Source organism: Copidosoma floridanum, unplaced genomic scaffold (genome assembly GCF_036245765.1).
Source record: "Copidosoma floridanum isolate Cflo_tuat_1 unplaced genomic scaffold, Cflo_Japanese_pri ptg000013l, whole genome shotgun sequence".
Lineage (NCBI taxonomy): Eukaryota > Metazoa > Arthropoda > Insecta > Hymenoptera > Encyrtidae > Copidosoma > Copidosoma floridanum.
Window position 1 is genome coordinate 2,719,436 of NW_028321890.1, and position 24,581 is coordinate 2,744,016.

At 34.7% G+C, this 24,581-nt stretch overlaps 1 protein-coding gene across 4 annotated transcripts in view; it reads left to right on the forward strand.

Annotated features, from left to right (window-relative positions):
• The first annotated feature begins 221 nt into the window (after positions 1–221).
• The window catches only part of LOC106637471 (PRL-1 phosphatase), a 410,453-nt gene continuing 386,093 nt past the window's right edge, over positions 222–24,581 (forward strand). For all 4 annotated transcript variants that reach the window (XM_089591085.1, XM_089591084.1, XM_089591087.1 and 1 more), the window contains exon 1: positions 222–503. The gene's annotated coding sequence lies outside the window, so the exon portion shown is untranslated. The remainder of the gene's footprint in view (positions 504–24,581) is intronic.

The following is a 24,581-nucleotide window of genomic DNA, read 5'->3' on the forward strand; positions in this document are numbered from 1 at the left end:
TCGTCCTGAATCCTACAGTTGATTCAATCTCATGTATGACTCGACCAATAACATAACTGCCAGACAAAGACAGATGCCTCGTTACGTAGCAAATTCTGCTGTCGCATATCACGCCCCCTTTTCTCCTCTATTCTTATACCTCTATGACGTTGACTGACAGAGAACACAGCATAGGTCTGTTCAGTCTGTTCACTCAATTTGAGTTTAGCGGAGCAGTGGAACACCCTTTTCAATATGAACGTTCACATTGAATTAAGCAAAAAATGTCTATGTGAACAGCTCCAATAGTAATCACATGAAGAGCATCATATGTGTGAGGATCAGGAATGCCAAAGAGATGAGCGCACGAGCCACTTTATATTTTAGTGTAGTCTAGTTTGAGCATCTATATACTTTTACGACAGTGACGATATCAACGTTCGTACTTCCAAGTCTTAAATCTTCACGGGCGTACCGTCCCTGACTGAACGTTACTTCCAGGTTCAATGCGTATGGCAAGCCAGGTAAGCAGAGTGAAACCGAAGGGTAAATAGATTATAAGGGTGTATTATCAAGTATGGATTATATGCAGCTGAAATGAAGCTGCCTTACACGCTGATAATACTATTTATTGAAGTATTACTGATAAAAACACTTATACGTGTTTTACTACTTGTTTTATGTATCCTCTTACCGAATAACTTTTCTGCTTGTTGGCAGAAAGTATTACCTATTCTCAAGCCAATCCAATAGTTTCCTATTGATAAGTTGCTATCTAAGGAAACTCCTAGGATGTAAGAGCGCGCGCAGCCTCACAATTAGAAACAAGTATTATATTAGTTGATTGTAATAAAGACAATGACTTTTTCGCAACGATTAAATAAATACTGTCATTTGATGATTTATCAATTAGTCAGCTAAGTGTAACATAGACTGATCAATTATATGATGAATTAACTAATCATTTATCACAAGTATGGGTTTTTAATTGTAGAATACTGTTTCAGTGATCATGAATAGAAAGATATAGCATACTTGACATCTGAAAAGGGAAAGTAATTCCTTGTTGTTGCGGTCCAATAAAAACCAATAAAAAATTCCTTGATTTTACAGTGGGATTTTTCTATTAGTTTCTTATCGGTATTTGCACCCGTAAATCCAAATAAAATCCGAAATGGTCAAAAATAGATTTTCTATATCATTTATTATAACTAGGACATGATTGAACAAAAATAAATTGACAATTTTATGTCCTACCACCCAGATGGCAACACCGAAACAGGGGGACTAAAGTATTTTTTACAAAATTCTGATAAAAATTAATAACTAACTTTTCTTTCAATTTACATATAAAATACTCTAATCCCCACGTTTTGATGTTACCATCCGGATGGTATGACATAAATTTGTCAATTTATTTTTGTTCAATCATGTCCTAGTTATAATAAATGATATAGAAAATCTATTTTTGACCATTTCGGATTTTGTTTGGATTTACGGGTGCAAATACCGATAAGAAACTAATAGAAAAATTCCATTGTAAAATTTTATTGGTTTTTATTGGACCGCAACAACAGGGTTGGTTTTATTTAAAAAGGTCACTTGAGCCTGACATTAAGAAAATACCGATGTATGTTACTTATAGAGTTAAAAATTCATCAATTAAAAAATATTTTAAGTTATGTTACATTAGGTAAAAAAACTATAAGTACCATAGAGATTGCCGTACACCTTTAGGATTCTTTGCTCTTCAAAAAACCACAAGTGGCTTTCCATGTTATTGTAATGTTTAAGAGTGTTTGTTAATTGAAAGTTTAAGTGTTAATATAGCTGATAACATATTTAATTGATTTACTCATGAAGAAAGTGATTAATGCCTGCTTAAATTTTTTCATTGCAAGTATTTTTTTTGCACAATAGTTTTAAGTCACCTTTATGGAACAAGTTTATAGTGTATTAATTTTTAGGCTTTTATTAAAAACGAGTACATACAGCCTTGTTTAAGTAAGGCATATTGTTAAAGTATTGGTTACATATTAACATTAGTGGTTACACATGTTTTACATTCTTTGATGCAGTGTATTCAGTTAGTTGACTCTGTGATGATATCACAAAGTCCACTTCAGCGAAAAATCTAAGTGATAGGCAGTTTTGTTGCGAGAAGGTCGCCCCCATCCTTTTACGAGGAGCATTGCTTGGTGAAAAAGCACGTGTGAAAATTCACAGAGGCATTTGCTCGGAAGCGTCGCACTGCATGGTCGGGAATCGAACTGCGTCTCCCGCGTGCTGACCCACAAACCATATCCGACCAAGCCACTGCGCGCTCTACAAACTTGAAGTCATTTGGTCCATGATAAGTTGATCATAACTTTGTGTTATCAAACGACCTGATTAAAACCTTGTGTATTTATTGAATTTTTTTTACAAGAAAGACTGTATCTCCTCATAGAAAGAGAAGGATCGTGATCGAATCTCATGAAGTAAATATCTTATATGCAGTAAATAACTCACTTAATATGAAAAGTAAGAAATAGTTCAGATCTCATAGCATCTACACGTTAACTCTCAAGTTGCAAGTAAAATTATAATAATGTTCGTCATACAACTACCATCATTGATAGTTCCGGTTGGTTGGAAGTTGTGTGGCGAAAGCTATTTTGTCTACCAAGGGCGTTGTATGGGTCAAATTGTCATGAAAAATACCTCGAGGCAAAAGAATAGTATCGAGGGCTTCTTTTTTTTCCCTGGTGTGCATGGAATTCATTTTTTTTGCATACCCCCTCCGAAAGTGCTTCATATCTGACCTGCTTCAAAACAGATAATCAGCCCTTTCTGCGAAGGTATGCAGAAAAATAGTATATGCAGCATGTTCGGAGGTTAAGAAATGTCCTAGATTTCACGTTATCCCCTCGGCTTCGCCTCAGGCGTTTATTCACGTGAAATCTGCGGCATTCTTAACCTCGCTCACTAGGTGCGTAATATACTATTATCAGTGAATATAACCTTGTATATAAAGCTAGCACTAGGGGAAAGCAGTGTGTCTAACAACCAAGAGTTCTCGCGCAAGCGCACAACGATTTTACTCTCTCTCCGACCAAGCTGGCAGTGGAGGGAGAGCTTCCCCTACGTTTACCTTTCACCTAAGTTCCCCTCACTCTTAACAGCTTAAATATAATCTTACACCATATTATAGGGGTATGATCGTCTTTGGTCGAGCGGACTACGTCTTGAGATCGCGCACAGAATCTGGTAAAATATGTTAACGATTCTTGATCAATGCATTTTTTCTTTTCTTTTTTATTACTGTTATTAGTCATCCTGGTGTCTTTTTTTATAACAATCGTTTTATTTATAAACTAATTTTTTTAAAAGCATCACATTTGTCGTTAAAAAATTATTTAATCATAAATTAAATGATTAATTAGGATGAACATAAAACAGTTTTTTGGTATGGTAAATTAGTGATAATATTTCTTACTTGTAAGTAAACTCACTCTTCAAGTAAAAAAACGTGTTCATCATGTATTAACATGTTTGTGCAGAGAATAATATGATACTGTTTCCACACCACTTTTTTGAGGGATTTTAATTTTTCCTGTAAAAAAAAACGCACCAAGATACTTACCGCAAGGTGGTGTGGAAACAGTATCATATTATTCTCTGCACAAGCATTTCAATACATGATGAACACGTTTTTTACTTGAAGAGTTGGTTTATTTACAAGTAAAAAATGTAATAAACTTACCATATCAAAAAACTGTTTTATGTTACTCCTAACATTATTTAAATAATAAATCGAATTTATAGGATTGAACACTAATTTTTTAACTACAAATGTGATGCTTTTTAAAAAATTAATTCATAAATAAAACGACTGTTGTAAACAAAGATACCAGGATGAATAATAACAGTAAAAAAAAAAAAAAAAAAATGCAGTGATCAAAAATCGATAACATATTTTATCAGATTCTGGGCGCGGGCAAAAGACATAGTCCGCTCGACCAAAGACAATCATATCCCTATATGGTATAAGATTATATCTAAGCTGTGAGAGTGAGGGGAACCGTTGTGCGCTTGCGCGAGAACTCTTGGTTGTTAGACACACTGGGAGAAAGAAGGGCACGGGAAACATCCTAAATTTGAGTAAACTCATATTCATATCGATTTTTTTGAAGAAAAAAAAACATCGTATTTGTAATCAATGTTTATAAATGAAATTTTACTGAAATAAAAATTTTAAATTAATGTATTTGCTTTGTAAGAATAAAAATAAACAGTCGTCATAATAGAGCATAGAAGAAAGTCACTACGGAGCGCGCAACGTCATGCATGTAGGGAACAGAAGTCACGTGGATCTCTCTTCTCCTTATTTCAAAATTTTTATTATTTCTTTGGACATTTTTTATATTTTTTCGCGTTTTATTCACAGCTTCACAAGTGGCTTATGAAGTTTAAATATTTATGGCAAATTCTCGTATACAATATTTCATAACAAAATAATACTAATCAAGTTCCTTCAAGGCCATTTTGAATTACACAAATTACATTAATACTTAAATTGTCATGTATTATTAACAATATTTTTCCGAAAATGCATTATAACTAGGATAGAGTGGTTGTAGCTACCATCTTATTTTTGCATTATCACGGCACCATTTTTCATACAAGCAATCGCTTGTATTGATTGTCCATGAACAAAATCATATAAAGACTTTTGTTTTTACTTTTATAACGCACCATTTGTCTTTTTTGTCCAAGGAACTTAAATCTACTTAACTATTATCATCATCTATGCTATGTCGCAGTCACAGAAGTGCAATTGAATTCGAGGTTAGAAAAATTAGCTGATTTTTTTAAACACAGCTCAACTCGATGTGCAGCGTGACTTGCTGTGCCTTACCAGGGTGACAGTTCTGTGCCCAACTTGGATCCTTTTTGTTAATTATATAAGTATTAAACTACTCGTCTGTGAAAAAAAAATAAATTTCGATCTTCCAACTTGCCCGTAGTACTAATCCTAAAGACCGTTAATTATTTCCTTTTTTTCAATTCGTTACGAATTAAGTGTCGCATTCAGTTTTACAGCTCTAAATTTCATTCAAATTCAATTTTACTTTTTATTCCATAAAAGAGTGATTTAATTTTGTAACAAAGATACATGTAGTAGATCGTATGAGAAATAATATTGAAACTTTTCAATTAATTTTTCAAGTTTATATAGCGATGACTGGCTAATCCAATATTAACCTCAGTGCCCTTCTTCCTCCTTCTAAGTTGAGTATTCCATTTCTAATGAGCACTATAGTTTGTTACTAATTATTCGCTAATTTATTGTCAAATTAAAAAAATTTGTCGCTTCAGCCAGTTAAAAGTAAATCGATGTAATGCTAGTTGGTATCAAGCAAGTATCTCCTAGTAATGACGTGTAGTAAACAAACGGAAACATATATTGGTCGCTTATTGGTCGCAAAAAGGCAGCGCTATTGGTTTCGAGCATGAACCTGTAGTATCAAATGCACCTAGTCTGTAGATATCTTCAAATATCTTAAAAAGTAACCCTTCTATAATGGTACATTCCATATATAATGGGGCATTCCACATAACCCCACATTGCCCCTCCACTGTCCCTCCACACAATTTTTTTGCCCCCCACACGATTTTTAGACTGCTTCAATGTACTACCATTGTTTGCGTGTAATTTTTTTTATAATTTGACTATATAATATGATCATTGGTCGAAATGCTTGTTTTATTGTTATTTTTGTAGTATACAATTAAAATGTAGTTATATGCCTAATTATGTTTTTAAAACTACCAATCTCTGTCAGAGGCAATCATGTATACATAAATGGTTGCTTATGGCGCAAGCATTTAAGGGCAACATAAAAAACTGAAGTAGCAGTATAAGAACCTGGCTTATAAGACCCTAACGCGATCTTATGATTTAAAAAAGATTAATCTATTAAAATCAGCTTCTGTTGCTTCAATTTTTACCAACATAAAACCTTGCGTCTTCTCGCTCTGCGATACGTAGGGTGTCATGGCCAAGGCGGTCCTGAAACAACGCACAAAGACACTTAAATTACTCACCAATGATCGCACTGGAAACGGCGCGAATGGCACTGCACCTGAAACGCAAAAATATCACCGCTTAACGACGCTCGCGGCTCGGCCAAACCCAGCTCTGCTCCTGGAGACTCTCACCTAGAAGAAGTCCCGCCGGGGGTAGCTCGTCGGGAGGCAAGCTACTTTCCTAGGGAGAAACGATCGGTGCGGCCTGAAAACGATGCTGTCGGGAAATAATATGCGATTAATAACAAAGAAAACGGTGGAGGCGGAATTACTCTAGATAATAGAAATCACTTAATTTAACACAAAAAACGCATACACGGGCATCCAGGCCCGGAAATCTCAGCGTGATCCGGCGCTACGCACGTGGCACGACAAACACGCTTCTCTCTCTCGCTCTGTTTTACAGTTCTGGTGCGTAACAGTGTACACTCAAAATTTTGGTGCTCCTGTTATCTATATAAAAATATACTAATACCTCCGTTGGAGTGCTTATTTTCCAGATGTATCACATTCCAGAGCTAGGTAGGCTTTCACTTTACGATTTTGATGTTCTCGGCCTCTTGGAGTCTAGAGATTGAGCCTTTTGAAAAGCCGTATTACCATAAGCTAGACCAAATACACCGGCTGTGCTACTGTTGGGTGTGCGTCGATTGCTAGACAGTGGATTGGTACTGTGTCTGATTGTTTAGGTGCCTGGATTTAATTTGGCATGAATTCTGAGGCCTATAATTATCGCCTGGTTCCAAGGAGGTATTTATTTGTTTATTTTGTTCGTCAAAATTACTGTTTTCATCATCTTCTGGATGTGTTAAGAGCACCAGGTACTGTTATTGCAACGTAAAGGGCGCCATCTTTAGGGGCTAACTGTGTGAAAATTTTGTGTATATTTATCACCTGCCGATGTATATCTAATATGCTTACTAAAAACATCAGCCATTACCGGTATTCGCGGTCGATAGTCTACAGCGGATCAAATATACTGTAGTGCGCAAATTTCGATACCATTAACACAGATTAGCTTATCAACACGGTCTTCTATTATAATAGTGTCTATATCTTTCATATAAATCTATTTATTATTGTTTACGTCCTGTATCCGTATATGAATTCTACGTTCACATGTATAATAGCTCTATTTTTGTTTTACTTATATTTTATTGCATCTTCACTTTCATTATTGTGAAATTTTCAAAGAAAAGAAAAAAAAACAAAAAGAAAATTGCGTATTTTTATACTTATTAATTTAGGCCTTGATAAACTATTGAAAGGTCTACAGTCGAGCCTACTATTGGGGCAAATGAACTGCCCATTGGATGGGAGAACTTTACCACTTCACAGCAGTTTGCAGCATTATTTAGAGAAATAGTCAAGTCAAATACAGTTTTTGAGCAGCGTATAAATCAAGTTGAACATAAAGTAACGGTAAATGCAGATGAGATTCGTGAGTTAAAAGCAGAAAATGAGCGCCTGAAGGCTGAACTTGATCACACTAGGAATGTTCAAAATAGAGAATTCGAAAACCCAGAGTAAAATTAGTCGTACTAGTACCATAATCGTTACTTTGAAGTCAGCTATGTCTCGTGATTATATCTTAAAAGCAAAAAAAAGTTTTGGGGAACTTAGATTTTCTGTGATTTATTCCGATTTTACAGGAAATAATGTAATACAGTTATATGAGTTACTTCCTAGATCAACCTATGGGCTTTTGTTACAAACCAAGAAGAAGGCCAAAAGTTTAGGATACAAGTTTGTTTGGGGCCAAGGAAGGGAAGTGTATGTGCAGCGAGATGAAAAAGCTATGCGTCAGCGTATTTTTCAGAGTGCGATCTTGAGTCGTTACAGTGACTAGAAGCTGCGGTGCACCCTGAAAATAGTAATTTTAAAGATACTGGGCTCCTTCGCGTTGTGCATTTAAATGTTAGTTCGCTGCGTGAACATATAGAAGATGTTCGGCATCTTATCAAATACTTTGATGTAGATATAATGACATTAACTGAGACCTGGTTGAAGCCAACGCAGGGTTCTTCCCTATTTAAAATACTAAACTATAAGTTAGTACGAAATGACAGAGGTTTGAAATCAGCGAGAGGTAGGCGTGAGTTTGTTCAGGGTGGATGTGTTGCCTTCTATTTGCGTGATAGTATATCCCATCGGGCCGTAGCGTCTCCTCAGATCACTAGGCTGAATGAGACTGAGTATTTGTTGTTGGATGTCAGGGTTGGAGAGAGCCAGCGAGTGCTGGTCGCATCGGTGTATCGTCGGACAAAGGGGGACGTGCTTACGAAGTTTTTTGATGTATTTCAAAGAATATCAACTAGTTTTTCAAAAGTAATGTTTGTTGGAGATTTAAATTCCGACCTACTAAGTACTGATTATTACTCGTCCGACTTACGTCAGCTTATATTAGAAAACTCCTTGTATCTTGTGCCTTTTGGTGTGACGCATCGCCGTGAAAATACTCATACTTAGCTCGATGTTATTATAACCGATTCTGAGGAATGTATAAATAGGCATGATTATCAGCTGGTCGACTTAAGGATTGCAGGGGAACCTCGTATGTCAAATCGTTTTCGCCGTGATTTTCGCCACTTCTGTGTTAAGACCTTTTGTTCTAACGTTATGGCTTCTTTGCCAGAGTTAGTTAATACTCAGAAGGGTACTGATGTTGATTTGTTTCTTGATAAATTTGAAAAGATTGTTCTTAAAAACTTAGATATTTATGCGCCGATTAGGGAGCACCAGGAGCGTAGGCGTAAGGCTGCTCCATGGTTTTCTAAATCGTTGAGGAAACGTTGTAAACTATGTGACCGGATGTTTGCCTTAGCTAGGAGAACTGGTGACTCAGATCGACCAATTCAGTATAGACAAATGCGTGCTGTTCTTCAAAATGATACATGGGAGGCTCGTGAGAGCTTTTTGCAAGACTTATTTGAGCGTGAACAAGATCAATCTCGTTGCTGGGGTCTCATGCATAGGTATGGTTTGATTGGAGAGATGCATGGTTCGCCATTACACATTACGTCGGCGGACTCCCTCGCGGATCATTTCTCGGCTATGACGTCTGTTCATCCTCTGTGCAATGACGTTCAACTGCATGAGATTATTTCTGGTCATCCGATTGTTCAATCAAGATTCTCGTTTTTACCAGTGAGGGTTTGAGGTGGCAAATGCCGTAAGATCGGTGGCTACGACGGCCCACGGTCTCTCGACAATTCGCTTTCCCATTTACCCTTGAGGAGCTGTTTGCAGCACTTAAAACTGCTGGCACAATTTGCACGCTTTCACAAACCCCTTGACGTCATAATACATTCCCCGCCAGTAATACTCACGAGCTACGCGATCATAAGTCTTCTCGATCCCCATATATCTGCTCGATGGCGTACAGTGTGTGTCAGTCATGACGCGTTCCTTCCGGCACTACCAATTGCCACTTTTTCTCTCGATGCGTGATCGAATCTAACAACAGATTTACCCGGTGACGATAAAGTCTCCCGTGCTCAACGTGCCAGTCCTTATACTTAATTACTAACTTTAACGTACCACTCGTTGCAAGTCTTATCAAAAGCAGCTATTTCCTTCTCTTCCCCCGATAATCGAGATAGCGCGTCTGGTACGTGGTTCATGGCACCCTTACGATGTACACAATTTTGAAGTCTCACTGGGACATCTCTAACGCCCATCTCGCTAATCGCCCAGTTGGCTCGCGCAGGTCGTTGATTCACTTTAGAGAGCTGTGGTCGGTAATTACGGTGAACCGATATCCCTCCAGGTAGGGTCGTAGCTTTTTAAGAGCCCAAATCACCGCGAGGCACTCCTCTTCTGTGATGTAAATGGTTTGGCAAAGTCCGGTCGCGCTAATACTGGTGCATCTGTTAAAGCCCCCTTTAATTTATCAAAAGCTTCCTGCTGCTCCCCTTCCCGTTCCCACACTTGCTTTTTACGCAATAATTTGAGTAACGGAATTTTTATTTCCGAGTCGCGATCGATAAACCGGCTGTACCACACGACCATCCCCAAGAATCGGCGCAATTGCTCAACATTCCTAGCAGCGGGCTATTTGAGCACTGGCGCAACCTTATCAGGGTTGGACCGGAATCCGTCTTTATCTGAGATAAACCCCAGGTAGGTAAGTTGCGATAAACAAAACTCGCACTTCTCAATTTTAATCGCTTAACCAGCCCCAGTTACCCGGCTCAAGACTATCTCTAAGAAACGTAGGTGTTCGTTGAAATCGTCGATTGCTATGATTATATCGTCTAAATACCTGAAAGCGTTTGGTTGTAAGTCCGGCCCAAAAAGCGCGTCGATGAGTCACTGGAACGTCATCGGCGCGTTGATCAAGCCAAACGGCATTTGTCGGAAATGCCACAGCCCCGAACCTGGCATCGAAAACGCGGTATACTTTCTACTTGAGGCTTCCATTGGTATCTGGAAATAAGTCTGCTTCAAATCAATCTTAGATAAGTACCGCGCATTACAAAGTCGATCTAGAATGGAGTCCATGCTCGGCAGAGGGTAGGCATCGTGAGTCGTAACCTTATTCAAGTCGCAAAAGTCGATGCAAAATCAGTAAGTCCATCCGGTTTCTTTATTATCACTGGGATGATCTTGTAATCGCATGACGATTTCTTGATTATCCCCTTGCTATACGTCCGCTCGACTTCCTCTGTCGCTATTTCCTGCATCCGCGGCGACATGCGTCGCAGCCGATGTTGAATCGGCGTACGTTAGATTACGTAAATAACATGCTCGATAAGTCTAGTTATCCCTAGTGCTTCCGTGGCCGTCGATAACACTTGCACGATAAATTGATTTACTCGATCTCGTTGTTCACTATTCACTTCTACAATACCAGCGCATTCCGCGAAAATCACTCTTTCGGGTTCGTCGCTCCCTCCTACAAATAAGACCCACGACCCTTCGTCCGCTCGCCATAGTCTTTTCCCGAAATTAGCCTCGACGTCGAATTTTTGGCAGAAATCCATCCCCAAAAGGACGTCTTCGTCGATGTTGGGCACATTTTTTTTAATATAAGGTACCCCCCTCCGATCCGATGTCGATTTGTGCCTTTAGCACCCCCCGTACGCTAGTCACCCCCTCCCACTTACGTTACGCATCGCGGAATTACTCGGCAACAGGCGATTTTTAAACTTCTCTGCCACTTTAGGCCCAATTAATGAGGAGACAGCCCTTGGCTCTAATAAAGTCTTGTAAACGTGATCTCCTACCGACACGCGAATATATAGTTACGATTGTCGTCGCTAACGCTGGCAAAATTTTCTTAACTTAAAACTATTACTGGCTATAGTATTATATGAGCGATAGTCTCTAATTATTTCCTGTATCGATTCAAAGTAGTTTAAAAAAGCAACAATAAATAGTAAATAAAGATTAGATATTAATGTTACTATCGATGGGTAAGTATTATGTAAAGTTATTATTATATACTGACCTTTTTTATCTAAAATTTCGCTATCCATATTTTTTTTAATTTATAGAAACGTCGCGCTTATTTGTCTAGTGAAAATCGCTGGGGTGCGAAAACATTGTCAATTAAAATTACAAAGCAGTGAAAAAAGTTATCCACATCGGCCAGGAGTCGAGAAGGGTGTCCGCCGAGGCTTCGGTGTCGAAGTTCGTTAAGGCGCCTCCCCGGCAAGAAGGAGGCCCAGGCTCAACTCCTGGCCAAAGTAGATAACTTTTTTCACTGCTTGGTAATTATAATGGACAAAGTTTTTCGCACTCCAGTGATTTTCTCTATAAAAATAAGCGCGATGTTTCTATAAATAAAAAAAAAATGGATAGCGCAATTTGAGATGAAAGAGGTCAATAAATAATAATAATTTGACATACTACTTACCCATCGATTAATAACATCAATATCTATGATTCGGCGTTCGACCTAAGACACGCCTAAACAGTGCAGTGGAGAAGGGTGTCCGCCGAGGCTTCGGTGGCGAAGTTGGTTAACGCGCCTTCCCGGCAAGAAGGAGGCCCCGGTTTGACTCCTGGACGAAGTGGATAACTTTTTTTACTGCTTTGTAATTTAGTTGATTAAGTTTGTCGCACTCCAGTGATTTTCACTATAAAAATAAGCTCGACGTTTCCATAAATTACAAAAAATATGGATAGCGCAATTTTAGATATAAGAGGTCAATATATAGAAAAAATAATTTGACTTGAATAAAAGTTTTTACGATTAAGTAAGTTGAAAAACGAAAATAAATAATGAACAAACATATGCTAAATATGTAGACAAAAGATAATTTCAGTAACAATACACGGGTGTTTTCTTAATGAGATTGGATATAAAAATTTTTTTCTAATAATTCAAAGTATTGAGTGAAAAAAACTCAAAATTTCATCAATTTATTTGACAATTTCAGGTCAATAAGCTTACTTTAGTCTGAATATTGCCCATATGTTTTTGGACCTATAGAAAAATTGAAAATTCATCAAAAAATATATAACAAATTTTTTGAATATAGTGTATGCAATACAGTTATAAAAAGAAAATCATTACGTACGCCACGTTAGAGATCATACGTACGGTAAAATTGTATCTTGTTCCATCTGTGACCGAAAATTTATGAAAGTAACACATTTACGGCGTCATTAAGTATACATAACCCGAAGCACAATGAAATTTGTAAACATTGCCGAAAAAAATTATTAAGAAAAGATGCATTAAAAAGGCTTGACAAAAAAGTCCATAAATAAGTAAATAAAAAATTTTTATAGCATGTGACTAGTTGTCAAACATTATATGATATTTTATATGTAATTTTCTTACTGCCTACAGAATACAGATTCAATTATTTTGAATGGAAATCAAAGGTCAAGGAGTACCTATAAACATTAAAACATCCATGTAAATAAGAAAGAAAATAAATCAAAAATAGAACTGATTTACAATAAATAACAACATTTATTGTAAAAATATCTCCAGTACTATTCTGAAATTTATTTTTTTTTGGAAGTTAGATAATCATATTTCATTCACGTCTATTATGAACCGCTCTTAATTATTCACCACATCCCCACCAAAGCTTTTATGACAACCATAATTAACTTATCTGAAAGGTATTCATTACATTTTTTATGTAATTGTTATTATAACTTATACAATTAATGTAGTTTGATTGAAAATTTTTTTTTTTTATTGAAATTCTTTTATTCTTACCTCAAAGCCGAGATTATAATTCACTAATAGGGGGTTGGCGCGTAAAGCGTGCAAGGGGCGGAGCCCCAATAGTATATATTTATATTTTCGGCTCAATCCACTTAAAAAAACTATATACTAAAAGAAGATATACATATAAGACATTCCACGTCAACGCGAACGCTCAAAAAATAGATTTTGCTTTTATCTAGCGCAATCAATAGTACTCATCGAGAAAACAATCTCCTAATTTTTCAGATTTTTTGACCCACCTCATGACCGTCAGTGACGGTCAAAAAATTTTTCTTTCTAGACTGAAAATCATTTTTTCTCTGAAAAATTAAAAAAAAAAATGTACAACATAGGGGTAGTTTCCAATGTATTTTCTCGCGTAGATTAAAATAAAAATATTGAAAAAATGTTTTGGGGTGGTTTACACCCCTAAATTGCCATTTTCAAGTTTAAAATCGAAATTTCGAAAAGCATGCCATGATTTTTTTTAATTTTTTATTCTTTATTTTTTAACTTTTTTGATCCCCTTTCAACTCGTCAAAGTCGCATAATGGGCGCCACCCGTTAATTTGCTCAAAACAAAGGTTGAGGGCAAAACTCCATGAATTTACCATTATATCTTGTTGCATAACACAAAATAATCGGGTTTTGTATGTATTCCTACGTTTTTGAGGTCACTGATTACGAATCAAGGGTTAAATTTTCAAAAAACTAAATGACGGATCCAATATGGCGGCCAATTTTTGTAAAATTTAAAAATTTTCAAATTCTAAAAATACTACTGTAATCTACATCAAATTCTACGTAAAGAATGTATTTTGTATAATAAAACAAAGAATAAACATCTTTAATCTTTTATTTAACCATTCCTCATTTATTTTTCTTGCACACATACAACAAATACATTTTCGAAACAAACCCACATTATATTGAATAAATTTTGGAATACAGATGGCTTCAATGTAGAGTCTGATATTTTTTTGTTTAAAAATTAAACTTTAAATTTGCAATCAGTGTCAAAAATGACAAAGTTAATAATCAGTTATAAAAATGAATCCTAAATTGTCATAAACAAATTACCAAAATCGTAAATCATGAATACATTAACTATTATTGAAGAAAATTGAATGAATTTTTTTCTCCGTAATGGCGACTTTAATAAAAAATATACAAAATAAATTCTTCTCGTAGAATTTGATGTAGATTACAGTAGTATTTTTAGAATTTAAAAATTTTTTAATTTTACAAAAATTGGCTGCCATATTGGATCTGCCATTTTGTTTTTCGAAAATTTAACCCTCGATTCGTAATCAGCGACCTCAAAAACGTAGATATGCAACAAGATATAATGGTAAATTCATGGAGCTTTGCCCTCAACCTTTGTTTTGGGCAAATTAACGGGTGGCGCCCATTATGCGACTTTGACGAGTTAAAAAGGGATCAAAAAAGTAAAAAATGAAGAATAAAAAATTTGAAAAAATCATGGCATACTTTTCGAAATTTCGACTTTAAACTTGAAAATGGCGATGAAGGGGTGTAAACCACCCCCACACATTTTTTCAATATTTTTATTTTAATCTACGCGAAAAAACATATTGAAAACTACCCCTATAGTGTACATTTTTTTTTAATTTTCCAGAGAAAAAATAATGTTTTTTGGTCTATAGAGAAAAATTCCGATTTTGTGACCGTCATTAACGGTCATAAGGTGGGTCAAAAAATCTGAAAAAATTAGGGGATTGTTTTCTCGATGAGTACTATCGATTGCGTTAGATGAAAGCAAAATCTATTTTTTGAGCGTTCGCGTTGACGTGGAATGTCCCATATATATACTTGTTTTATGTATATTATCATTGTATACATTTTCTGATTAAATTATTAATTCATATGTTTATTTATATGTACTATCCCAACTTCAAGAACCCGTCTGTCTCTTACCTATTCTTTCGAAGTAGACTTGTTTTAAAATAATTATTGTTGCATTTTAATTTTGTAACTCAATAAATTAATATTTAATGTTACAACTGCAACTTAAAATATCAATGATAGTAAAATTAATCCAATGTTTTAAAACCGGCTATAATAGTTGTTTTATAACATGCATACTAAGCTATTTTATTAGAAAAACTTTTGTTGAAAAATTAAAGATTTTTATACTGAGAAAAAGTAGAGAAATTTATAGTTAAATTCTTTTAACAATAAAGTATCGTCATAAAAAAAAAATACATCATGTGATGTATACTTGTTGATGTATTTATGAATATAATAATTTTTAATTTATTGCCATAAATGTTGCCGATTTATCTATGAAAATTATCAAATAAAGTCAAATAACTATGTAAAAATCAATTTGCAACCACAATTTTCTATTTTCGTATTTTTTTCTCTTTCTACTCAAATATATAAATTACTTTAATTTTTGCATCTTGATAGAGCCACGTATAATTGACCATGAGAAAATACGGGTTTTTTAAAATTCAAATCTACACTATCAAAACTTTGACCTTGATATTTGTTTATTGTTATAGTAAATGTCACAACGATTGAAAATTGTTAACGATAGAATATAAAAGGTAATGGTAGGTTGTTTCCTGTGTCTAAAGTTATTCTTAGAATAAAGACTCTATTTAAAATTTTTTTAGTATCTCTTTTATAAATTGCGTCATCTATACTACAGTAAGTTTCAATTTCTACAGTTAATTTTTTAAGTATGTTATTATTCAAATAATAGGTGTATTCGTAACGTAATAATAGTATAAAACTATTTATCAAACAATTACAGTTTTTAGAAAATATTTGAGAATATAGTATTCGATATCCAATTTTTATAAATGTTGAGAGTTTTTCATTTCTCCTTCCCCCATTGTTAATAATAAGAAAGGCCCACAAAGGAAGTGTCTGGTTCGTTAAGGAAGACCAACTTTTTCTTATGTTTTGTTACGTGCTGAATCCGAGTTCACCATAAAGAATGGAAATCCGGAGTCAACTTTCGGAGATAACCTTAAAAAACTGTTGAGTGACGATTTTCGGTGGTTAGAGCTTAAGAGTAAAAAAGAAGAGCAACAATAATCTGAAAAAACACAATATCGACGGTCCAATGCAAGAACTCGTTATTTCAGTATTTTAGGCAAGAATCCGCTATTTCAGTATTCTAAGCAAGAACCCGCTATCTCAGTATATTAAGCAAGAACCTGCTATCTCACTATTTAAGGCAAGAACCCGCTATCTCACTATTTTAGGCAAGAATACGCTATTTCAGTATTTCAGGCAAGAACCTGCTATTTCAGTATTTCAGGCCAGAACCCGCTATTTTAGTACTGTAGGCAAGAACCCGCTATTTCAACGTTAAATAAATTTAGTTGTTATTTATAGTAACTGAGGGGCTCTGCTTCCTAAATGATTCACGGGCCAAAACCCAACATTTAATCCAACATTTATTCTTGTGATTTTTGTAGAAAAATTGAACGATTTATCAGTTTCTTTAATAATTATGTAAATACATATATTGAACAATGACAAGCTATAATTAGTACGTAAGAAAATGAATAACAAAAAATATATTTATCCTTTGTTTTCCTAATAAAAACAACTTCAAAATTAAAAAAATAAATGTGGTCGTATTAAAAAAGAAAGAAAAACTAATAATTTTACATGAAAACGATGTTTTTTTATTGCAAAAAAGAAGTTCTTAGCACTAGTTTTTTTACTGTATTGAAGTTCGAAATTGTGTTGTACAATATAACGCATAGTAACAACCAACAATCATTCAGTAAAATTAATATTTTTCTCTATCCTATTTGATGAACAAAATAAGTCGCCCATCACTTTACAAAAATCCTTTTCCATGCTTTATTTGTGCAAGTATATCTTACTGTATTAAAAGTGTTCTAAGCATTAATCGTGTAAGTATGACGTACTGTAATCTCAATAGTATGTCATGAAAGCTCAATCTTCTTTTTCTTTTTTATTCCTTTTTTTAATTTAATAAAGATGACTGCCTCACCAAAATTATAAGAAAAAATTTTATGACTGTTCTTAGAATGATAATAATTCAATTATCTAATTACACATACATGCTAAAAAAACTTACAATAAACTTCTTTGTTAGTTCTGTTAGAGGCTTAACACAATCACGCAATTATATCTTTGTAATCTGACAAATATATAAAGCAAAGTCGCTAAAACTGTTGTGATCGCTAACCGCGAAAACTACTGAACCGATTTTGCTGAAATTTTGCATACCGATTCTTTACACTTCCTGGATGGTTTGAGCATGATTTTTATCTTGAAAAATTTAATAATAATAGCAATAAATAAGCTCAAAGTTTCGCAAAAATACGCCAGCTTTTCACTTTAGTTCAGTAGGATCCGCTAGGTGGCGCACTATGGGTCGAATGGGTTTTTTTTGTTTAAAACCTAATAACTTGAGAAGGAAAAAAGATTCATCAAAACTTTTTTTTGAAGCTTCAAGCTGAGACAATAGAGAATAGAGGAAAACTATAGAGAATGTCTCGTCGTTGAAACCTAACCTCAAAATTAATGAGAAAACTCGAAAAAACAGTATTTTTAGCCGAAAAATCACTCAAATCACTTTATAACAACACTGTCACTTTTATTTTTCAAACAATTCTAACTTTTATCACTAGAGTTTGAGTTTTATACTTCCAACATAACCTTAAAATTCGAGATTGCAGGTAACAGTGTCAGAAACCTGATATTATGTTAAGAATAAGGAATAATTCGAAAATTTTATTTAGAGCTTTTAAATAAAGTAATAGAGAATAGAGAAGTAGTATGAAAAAATATCATATTGTTAAACCCTAACCTCTTATTTGATTAAAATACAAGAAAAAAATATTCTGAGTCAAAAAATCGTAAAAATGACTTAATTTTCACTTTATAACATTATTACTTTGAATGATTGTAACTACTATCATGAGATTTTAATTTTTGTACTTTTAATATAACTTTAATATTGGAGATTACAGGCTTGTAGTGTCAGAAATCTGAAGTTATGAGGAGGAAAAAGAATAATTGGAGAATTATTTTTTGAGCTCCGAGATGAGACGATAAAGAATAGAGAAGAAATATTGAGAATCTCAGATCGTTAAGTACTAACCTTAAAAAAAAATGTAAATAACGTTCTTACACGGAGAGAACTCTGACACTACGATAGTATAGAACTCTGTGTACTACGTGAGTATGCAGCAGCGCGCACTGTAGTAGACTCGTACTGTACTACTGTAGCATCTTGCCGTGCTGCGTTTGCTCGGGAGTCATACCAATTTGGCATTACTCCCGAGCAAACATAGCATGGCAAGATGCAACATGAGTACAGTATGAGCCTACTACAGTATGCGCTGCTGTATACAAACGCGGTACGCCGAGTCCTATACTAACGTAGTGTCAGAGTTCTCTCCGTGTACTAAGAAATTTTCAGAATGACTTGATCAACTCTTTTTTTGTTTTTCAAACATTAATAGCTATTTTCATGGAATGTTCAATTGAATTCCCCTAACATTATCTTATATTAAAAGATTTTGGGTTTAATGTTTCAGAAACCTAATATCTTAAGAAGGAAAAGAAATAATTCCAAAATACGTAAAAAGTATTAAGCTAAGATGATGGAAAATAGAGGAAAACTGTGTCGAAAATTCAATTTGGAAATCTTACTCTCAGACTGGATGAAGAAAGTTGAAAGAAAACAAAAATTAATAAATAAACATTGTTATTATTATTTAAACAAGGTTATTGACCTGGGGGGGATAAAATAATATTTAAAAAAAATAAATCGTATAAAATTTCACTGGAAACTAAGAATGAATCAAATAAGCTTTTTTGATAGTCTATGGTTCAACTTCGTTTGTTTTACTTTTGTTAAACAACAAATAAATACTGAGCAAACCACGTCATGATTGCCTATGGCTTTGTTGTGCAATATAATGAGCTTATGTAGATATATTTACATTTACATAATGTTCATTACCAGTAACTGATGTCTCAATTTACGTTATTGAAATAACTTATAGTGAGTGTGTTTAATACTAAAACTTAATGAAAATGTTTGAAAAGCAGGATAAACATTTTATAGGTACACCAACGTATTCACAGATGACTCTTGTTCGATAAATTAATGAAAAATGGTTGAATTTTTCTGAACATTTATTTTGCCACTATTCTTCATCACTACCACCAATTTCAGTTTTTGTTAACTCTCTGAAAGTATATACAATAATTTTAATTGTTGAATCACACATAAATTGAAAAAACTAATGCTCTTTTCTAACCCGGACTTTAAAAAGCGTTTAATTTCTGGAGCAATTTCTCTTTTTTTGCGCATCGCCATTCTTCTATATAAATAAACAGTTGACAGTACTGGATCTGACAGATAGACCGCTCTATTAAAAGTATCTAGATTAGTGTTTTCACGACTGTTCCTTCTTGAATGCTCTCTAACAGTCTCTCTGTGAATTTTGTGCATGCTTTCTAGAGCGTCTTCAGCATAGTAAGCGATAGGAAGGGGGAATTGTCGTACAATACCAGGACCGTGCTTCAAAAGCTTGTGCATTAAAGGATTCATACGTACCCATGGGTACTTTTGATAATGGAGCTTGTACGTTTTTTCACTAAACCGCTCAAGTTTGTCTAATTAAAGCTGTAATCCGGATCTGTAAACTTTCAAAATAGTTGCGAGATTGATAACTAAATTTTCATCAATTCCTAAGGCCCTCGCAAACTTCTCAGGTTCCTGAAGACATTTCCGAGCAAGATTACCAGTATTAGATGTTCCTTTTCCCTGAATAACTTGATCTGGTATTACTTAAAACGTTTCATATATTCGATATTGTATGTGCTTGGTGTGTAAATCAACTGATTCTGAAATTTGTAATACGGATATTAGTACTTAAGGTACATAGTTTTATACCTCCATAACCTGAAACCTCAGTAAACAAAGGACTAAATAACCTTCTAGCTGAATAACTTAACACTTCAAACAGTAGCCAAACAGTCCAAATAAATAGTAGCCAAATATGTTCATTTTATAATAATTTTTTCTCTTTTCTTTATCATCTCATCTTTGAGCTCAAAAAATAATTCTCCCATTATTCCTTTTCCTTCTCATTACATCAGATTTCTGACACTTCATGCCTATAATCTCCAATTTTAAAGTTACGTTAGAAGTACAAAAATTGAATTATAGTGATAGTAGTTAGGATCACGTGAAATAAAAATGTTATAGAGTGGAAATGAAGTCATTTCAATATTTTTTCGGCTCACAAAATTTTTTTTATGTTTTCTAATCAATTCAGTTGTTAGGGTTTAACAATATAATATTTTTTATACTATCCCTCTATTCTCTATTACTTTAGTTTGAAGCTCTAAATGGGGTTCTCGAATTATTCCTCATTCTTATTATAATATTCAGTTTCTTACACTGTAAACTGTAATCTCGACTTTTGAGGTTATGTTGGAAGTATAAAACTCAAACTCTAGTGATAAAAGTTAGAATTGTCTAAAGAATAGAAGTGACAGTGTTGTTATAAAGTGATTTGAGTGATTTTTCAGCTAAAAATACTGTTTTTTCGAGTTTACTCATTAATGTTGAGGTTAGATTTCAACGACGAGACATTCTTTTTAGTTTTCCTCTATTCTCTATTATCTCAGCTTGAAGCTCCAAAAAAAAGTTTTGATTAATCTTTTTTCCTTCTCAAGTTATTAGGTTTTAAACAAAAAAAAACCCATTTGACCCATAGTGTGGCGTCGACATAAAATCGAAGCTACCTGCAACAGAATTAAATAAGTGTGTTTATAATACGCTGGGGCGTCGCAGAAGTTTCTGCGTTCGTCAACCGGCATGGGCAGTTCATCTAGCTGCATCACGAATGTAGATGATTGTCGTGCAGCTGGGTATCCTGATTATCGACGACTCTCTTGACTCTCTTCTCCAATGATTGAGTGATCTAGGTCTACTCTTACCCTGAACCTCCAGGGTTGACAAGTGCTACTAATGAAAAATTTATTCTAACCGATAACTTCTGCGGCGGGATACCAGGCGACGTATCTAGCCAGATCACATCCTGCTCCGACACTTCAGAGTTATGTGGTCGTACCACAATATGGCCTGGTGCCGTCAGAGAATTTTTTATTACAAATGTAAGCCAGGGAAGACAGCCCTGAAAAGTACGGGCAGCCACAACGGCCAACTTTTTAGTAGTTGTTCCAACGGCATACCTACAGAGAAGGTATTCTCCAGGCCCACTTTCACGACTAACGATGAGCGGTGGTTATTCGGGCAACGACCTGAATACGAGATATATTTTGATTAGCGGCGTATCTCCCTCATGTACGGTCTCCGTACACAGAGACTCTGAGGGTAAGAGTCAAGCTACCCACAGCTGGCTCTCTATCATCAAGCATAATAATAAGAAATAACTAGGAATTTCATCACTAGCCTTTTTCAGGGCTAATGTAAGTATTTACGTTCATTACTTAACCTTCAATCTCATCCGTTGTTTTAAGGGCCCCTTAAGTTTAAACTACCATGCCAACAAATACATTCTTACTACCATTTCCGGAAACATTATTTGTCGACTAAAATACTACGTAAAGCCGCCACTAGTAAACCAAGTTAGTCATACTCTGGCAGTTGTCACAAGCGGAGTTATTCGTCGTAAGGCTGGGAACCCCGGTGACCAACGACCGTATATTACCCTCTCGACTCCAAGCATTTAACCAGGAATCACCGATCCACTCCAAGGTCTGCGATGGGCGTACCTAACAGCTATGAAGGAAAAAAAAACTTAAGCCAATGAGAGTCTCCGACAGGCAAGCATCACGAACCAATCTCTTCTAATCCCTTCACCTTAGATCATCAAAACAACTGAGTCTGCAAAAAAAAGGTGCTTGAGACACCAACGTCTTTGATGTTATGCCAGGAGACGTTGGAAAAGAGCACTGCAACTTGCCCCAATGCTTCGGACTTTGTAATTTTTCTCCCGATCAGTCTGGATCTTCAACAGCAGGCCAGAAAAGATCACCCTGAGGGATCCAGGCAGTCAAATTTGCTGTAAACTTTAGTCAAGAAAGAGTTTACTTAAAAAAACTCACTGGTCTTTTTTAGGGCAATCGGACGTCGAACTACCTTGCCAACAAATATATTAGAACTTAACAAAATTGACAGAAAATAGCCTTTAGGGGTCACAAAAGTCCCAAGAGGGTGAATTGGAAGGAAAACTTCAAAGGTATTTAATGAATACAATTGTAGGCGTCAAGAAACTGACGCAGAAAATTTATCGAGATTGGAACAGCAGCTTCAAAATCGACAAATAAAGAATTCATTACGTGAGAGATCAGCTTTTTATTTTACCCTCACAGTAATCTCTTGAATCTTTAAAGATCTAAATTCAGGTTTTTAAATAAGAAGAAAATATATTTGTATTTTTGTGGCAATAAAAAATGTAGAGATTAAGCTCCAGGACTTTGTTTTTCTGGTAATAAAGTTGTGAGACAAGAGAAAAAAAAATTTTTTTAATATATATTTTTGGGAGTTTAAAATCTTAACATCTTAAAAAAATAGCCCTTTTTGAAAATTATACGGGAGAAACTGATAATCAACCGCTCCTTATGTTTAACGATTATTTTATGGCATAAGGAACGCACGATACTTCTCAGCACAATTATATTTTTTTTAATTTTTACAGCTTACTATTTGACCAAATAAACTGTATGGATTGCGAACAAATATGTTTTTAGTAAGAAGATTTTTGTTGGGAGAAGTGTCAATAGTAAATGTTAAATTTCAACTTGAACAGCTTTATAAGTGATACAATAACTTTGTCAGTGTAATTCGAACTATACTCAACACTTTTACCTGGAGCAACTTTAATTACACTAAGTTTTATGATCGGTATTTTTTTTTCATTGGTTTAAGTTTGCAACTGAATCAAAGTCAAAAAAATCTTTCTGTTTGTTTCTATTAACCACAAAGGCTGGAGTTGTTTTTGTTTGAAATTTTCATGATTTTGCACCATTCTTCTGTCGTATACACATTAACGTATCTAGAAGCTTTTTCTATTGCATTCTGTATGCATACTTTCTCCACTTGTTTCTGTGCGATCTTTGACCTTTAGTTATATTTATTGAAGCCTCTAAGTATTCATGATCAGTACCATTGCGGCAATAATGTGGTTTAACTCGAGGAAAAGAATCAATGTATTCTTTTATCATTGAAACACAGCGATTGCTCACTTTGTTCGGATGTCAATGGTGTTTTCCTCATTGATCCACTTTAATACCTACACGAATCTCGAAATTTTTGTTTGTTTAATGGTAGCGATTGCTTGTTTACTCATCCCTAAAACAACATTGTTAAAATTACAATATGATAAGAATAATCGATTAGATTCATCGACTATAAAACAGAAAAGATATCTTCACCTAATAAAATAGATATTGAAAATTGTTCTAACATTTAATTTTATTATATTATTTCTATTGAAAATTTTTTCCTGGTTAAATTTTTTGTTTAAGTAGCATTCTATGTTACTTATAAAAAACCGCACTGCGGAAACATCGCATTAGTTATAAAATGTGTAAACAAATATGCGGTAAATGTTGGATACATGAATCCCGGAAACACGACGCGACGTTGCCTAGTTTTTTATACAAGGATATTTTTTCTGCGTACCTTAGAACGCACATTTTTTGTTGGGAACATTGAACTATTAAAAATCAACACGCTAATTATAAAGTAATGCATGAATATAAACATAAGGAAATATTCTGACACTTAAACGATTTTAATATTACATAATACTTTTTTGTTTTGCAGTATAGTTGTAGAGGTTAAAAGAAAGTATAGCTCAAGTACGTACCAAATGTTTCTAAAAACATTACGGTGCAAACTTTCACTCTTTTATTTCTCGAATTGAGGTAATATTGATGTGTTTGTCTTGATTTTACTTCATTATTATTTGTAGATTCACTGCCAACAAATACTTATAACTTGTCAAGATAGTCCCATTGACGGGTTTTATCTCCTAACAGCTAAAATTCATCGAATAGTAATTTTCTTTCTGCAGTACAAAAAAAAACAACCAAGCAAAATAAAACTAAGTGCAGTCGGGAAAATTGATAACGTTGTAGGTAGGGCGGTGGACCGCTTAGCAGACGTGGAGGTCGTAACAGACGACAGTTTATGGTTACAATTTTGCCACGATCCCGAGGCGGTCAAAGAATTGGAAAAGTCGAACAAAAAAACAAAAGACTTGATTGGAAAAATTTTTAAGGGCATAAAAACGGTACTGTTAAGAGATAAGAAAATAGGGAGCCCTAAGCAAATAATTGGAGGAAACGA